This window comes from Triticum dicoccoides, chromosome 2A (genome assembly GCF_002162155.2).
Source record: "Triticum dicoccoides isolate Atlit2015 ecotype Zavitan chromosome 2A, WEW_v2.0, whole genome shotgun sequence".
Classification (NCBI taxonomy): domain Eukaryota; kingdom Viridiplantae; phylum Streptophyta; class Magnoliopsida; order Poales; family Poaceae; genus Triticum; species Triticum dicoccoides.
In genome coordinates this window covers 12,375,538-12,380,229 of record NC_041382.1, presented here as the reverse complement: position 1 = coordinate 12,380,229, position 4,692 = coordinate 12,375,538, and the positions used below count along the sequence as shown (strand labels likewise).

At 40.5% G+C, this 4,692-nt stretch overlaps 1 pseudogene; it reads right to left on the bottom strand.

Annotated features, from left to right (window-relative positions):
- The window catches only part of LOC119357408, a 30,255-nt pseudogene extending 26,739 nt beyond the window's left edge, over positions 1 to 3,516 (bottom strand).
- Between the last annotated feature and the right edge of the window lie 1,176 nt (positions 3,517 to 4,692).

The window sequence follows — 4,692 nt, the reverse complement described above, 5'->3', positions numbered from 1 at the left end:
ATTGGCAGTTTTATTTGATTTTTCTTGTATACTTACTCTCAGTCTAAAGTACTCGGCAACACCAAATAAAACTTCGCCAAGTTTGACTAACTCTGTACAAAAGCATACCAAATTCTACAACACCAAATAGTCTCATTCGACCAGACTGATTATGAATTATGTGTTTATAGTATATTTATTCTGTATTATGAATGTTAATAGAAGTTTGACTTCAGAAAAATCTGGAACCATAAGTACTTGGGACGAAGGAGTAGGTATGTTATCGCCTATGGCATAGTTTTAATCCATGGACAAGTGTGTTTGTATACAGATGGAGGTTCTAGCTCGCCGAATCGACTTGGGTACCACAAAGCACGTCGCCTATGTCCTTTCATTTATGTATTCCTATGGCGCCCGTTGCAGTGTCAATCCGTGACCATGAGGTAATAAGGCAAGTTTAGTTAGGTGTTTGAGCCTGCTTTATATTCTTAATTTGAGCCTGTGTCACTTAATAAAAAATGTGCAACATAATTCATATATGTTTAGCTTCTTTCTTGGAATAAAAAATAAATATTTACACAATTATTCGTAGATGATTTAAGTACAGAGAAGTTAAACAATGTGACTAGAAGGTATTTTATGCAAAGAGACATGTTGAACAGAAAATGAGAAGCTAAATTAGCTGAAACCAGTACTTTTACTAGTTCAATGGTTTGTGGTCGTACCTTCTTTTGAAATAGCTTACGAGCGTCCGTTTCATTTAGGAGTTCAAGATTGTATATATTCTCCTTTCTGGAAGAACACATTTCAGCAATATTCAGTTCTCGTGTGGTAACAATGATCCGGTTACGACCATCATTTCTTGGTGGCGGCAGGAGCTTCATTATCCACTGCCATTTCCCAACAGACCACAGATCGTCCAAAACGATGAGGCATTTATGTTCAAGTAAAATCTCTGCCAACTGGACAATTGGCTCCTTGCCAGAGCCAGAGCCAAAGCCAGAGCCAGAGACAAATCCCCTTTTATCTTCATTATTGCTTAGCAATTGCTGGAGTAAGTCCCCCATAAATTCCTTCTCGGTGAAAGAACGTGACACTGTTAACCAGGCGCACCTCTGAAACCTGCCACCAGGTTCTTGTTGGTAGATGCTTCTCACAAGAGTTGTTTTTCCAAGTCCACCCATTCCATAAATGGCAATCACCTCACCACCTGGATTACTCACAGGAGTAATTAAGTCCATAAGTTTAGCTTTTGCTGCCACTCGGTCAATGAGTTCACCTTCCACCAAAGCAGCAGCCATTGCACAGGCAGGAGTGAGCTTCTCAGGTTCAGTTGAAGTGGATCCAGCCTTGTCCTCCTCTTGGGTTCCAGCGTCCACCTGAACACCAAGAAACACTTAGGGGGCATACTTCTTGCCAAGATGCATTTATATTTGCATTAAGTTCTAGTTTCCAATGCATGATAATATTTCTAGCAATCTGCACTACTTTTTCCGTTTAAAATGTAAGATGTATAACTTTTTCTGGAAGACAAACATTTCCATGTTTGACCAATTTCATAGCAAAATATATCAATATATAAAATACCAAATAAATAAAATATAATTTTTTTACGATGAGTAAAATGATATGATTTGTTATATTTCTCTGTAAATTTGGTCAAAGTAGAGAAGTTTCATGCCGACAAAACTAATTGTACTTTTGACGAGCACAATAGTCATAGATCAACGTGGCCATCTGAAAGAAGTACTGCATCCGTTCCAAAATATATGGAAAAGAAACCTATGAATTTCATCACCAAAACAGAGAAATATATAAGGATGTACATGGCTTACACTTTTTGCCTGGTCAAAGCCGATTGTAATTGTGCGTACTTATCATAAACATAGTACTTTTTTACAATGGATCTAGTTGGTTTTACAAATGAAAAGAACTATCCATTAAATGTAACAAGTATATATATCGCAGCATCAATTTATCCAGCAATTATGCATGTTCACAATTCGCTCATTTTGAGGAAGAGGATGTTTACCTTCTTATAGAAGGCAAAAAATTCCTTGTCGATTGACCAGTTCTGCTCTATATCAGATAGCATGTAAGGCTGCTCAGTGCATAAACTTGCAACTTCAAAAGTCTGAGTGGACACAATAATTTGGCTTCCTTTGTTGTTCGGGAAGTATGTTTTGATCCAATCCCACTCTTCTATAGTACAGACATCATTAATAACAACCAGATATCTATTGTCCGTCACAAACTGATTGAAATCATCAACCAAATTATCATGTGCTTCCATCTGCTTCAAAACCTGCACCCCTGTTCTTTTAAGATTGTCTTTGCATGACTACCCATAAAACTGCCTCACCAAGCTTGCAAAGAAGTCATTTGGATTAAAGGGATGTGTGAGCCTTATCCAGGCTCGGCACTCAAATTTGGCTTTTACATCTTGATTATTGTAGGCATCCCTAATAATGGACGCGACCCCAACATTGCTGCTTGCTCCCCACACTGCAATGGCACTAGGAACTTTTTCATCTCGAGTGATCAGTTTGACCAGATTCACCTTTTTCTTGTCCTGCAGTGCAGCACGCGTAGCCTCAGCGATCTGAAGTTGTACTTCGGTGCTGATGATAGCCTGTTCATCATTGGAGGTAGGATTGGAGCCAGAGCGCCTGATGAGGCGGTAGCGCACGTTCCTTTGGCTCACATCCTCCACTTTAACTCTCAGATCCTTCATCTCCTTGGCCACACGGCGCCGGTCTAGCAGCGTGCGAATGTGCCACCAGGAATATTTTTCAATACGAACAGCGAAATCCTGAAGGTAAGGATATCAATGGATCAAATACCAACTGAATACTGACGAAACTGCATTCATCTCAAGATATTTAAATGGAATACTAAACTAGGACATGATGCATCCAGTACATATATATTTATGGCTGATGAAAGTAACCGGGCAAAACATTCATGATAGTTTTATCATCTAAGAGCTATCACCAGCCATGCATTTTATCTATTTGTGTCACTAACAGAGCATAAGTTGATGTTAAGCTAAGATCTATCACCACTAATTAGGATATTTTATTCTAAAAAAACTAATACATACGTTTGTTCCTATGTCAGAATACTTTGCAGCTACATAATCCATAATATTTTGGATAGCAACTAACCCATATTTTTATGCCCAAAAAATGCAAGTAATTAAGAAGAAAAAATTAACAGGATTTTTCAGCAACATGCTAAGGGATGCGAAAATTTTAACCCACATATATTCACTCTTATATCTACCTGGAGGGAGTCCTCAACATCATAGGCAACGTCGCGGACTTGCTTCACCCAGGTCTTGACCAACTTGTGGTCATCTCGCTCCTCATGTGCTGCCTCCAGGAAAGCTTGCATCATCTCAAGCTCGTCCGTGATAAAAGCCTGATCACCCTGGACTCCGACCTGCAAAGCCACCTCCTCTGCCACAGCAGATTTGGCGTAGCTAAGTGCTCCATTCAGCACGGACTTGCCAATGCTTAGCACCGTGGCCTCCATTAGCTAGTGGTCTGCTTCAGTGGATGGTTGTGATTGTAGAGGCAATACTGATGCTGTGTGTTGAGCCAGAAGGCGAACTGTTCTTTTAAGATTGACTTACAGGGAATTTAATGCCTCACAATACACTTTAAACCCCCTCAAAGTAAAGCAAACAAACAAGGCCTAGGAGTATTTATATTATGCAAAGAAATGCATTGCAGTGTGAGTACAACTGAAAATCCATTGATTAGTTTGGGGACATGGGTTGGGCAATCAATTGGATTTAGAGAAGATGGAGAACAGGAGCTTTGCGAGTGGTCAAAGATTTCCTGGTAAGTCCTTTCAAACATCGCAATGTCAATACCAAAAGGTTTAAATTTGCCATAGTCATGATTCTACCCTTCTCACATGTATGCATGTTTGTAGGATTTCTTTACATGCGTAGATGGTGAGAAGGATCACGCAAATGTGCTGGTTGAGAATATTGCCAAGAAACTAGTCCATGACATGTACTATGAGGAGCGTGTCTAGTTAGTGGTCAAGTATCAAGAGGATTATCTCAACAAGAGGATTTCCAAAATGGATGCTCGGGGGAAGCATCTTTCATGGGACAATTACTTCAAGGCAAGTTATGATGGATGCTTGCTATTCCTTACATTACCGCAAATTAGATTCCTTACTAAGATGTATTTGTTTACTTATTATAGGTGATTCCTTGGTGGTGCGCTGACAAACGTCCGTGCTAGGAGAAGATCGTTGAACGATGGACAGATCCAGGGTGGCAGGATGAACACATGGTAATAGCTGAATGGCGTAAGTTGATGGGCTGTCCACGACACCGTCAAGGCAACCTCATCATCCCATGTGCCGTCCCCAAATATGCAGGCAACAACATCCTTTTCTCTTCATCATGTTCTGTTTCATTTGTGAGCATTCGCTTGATTGCTTGGATCGCTTTCTTTTGTAGAAAGAAGACACTGGCAAGGATATCTCTTACTTCGAGGCATGGATCATCAAACATACCAAAGACAACAAGGACAAGCGCCTTCTCCACCTGGAGAGGGACTGGATCAGCTCTAAAGCCCGGTCAGATGGGGAAAACTACACCAAAAAATTGAAGGAGATGTACGGGCAAGAGGTTGATCCTCACGTGTTTTCGTTTGACCCTCTTGTGGCCATTGCCGCGGCAGGCGGTAG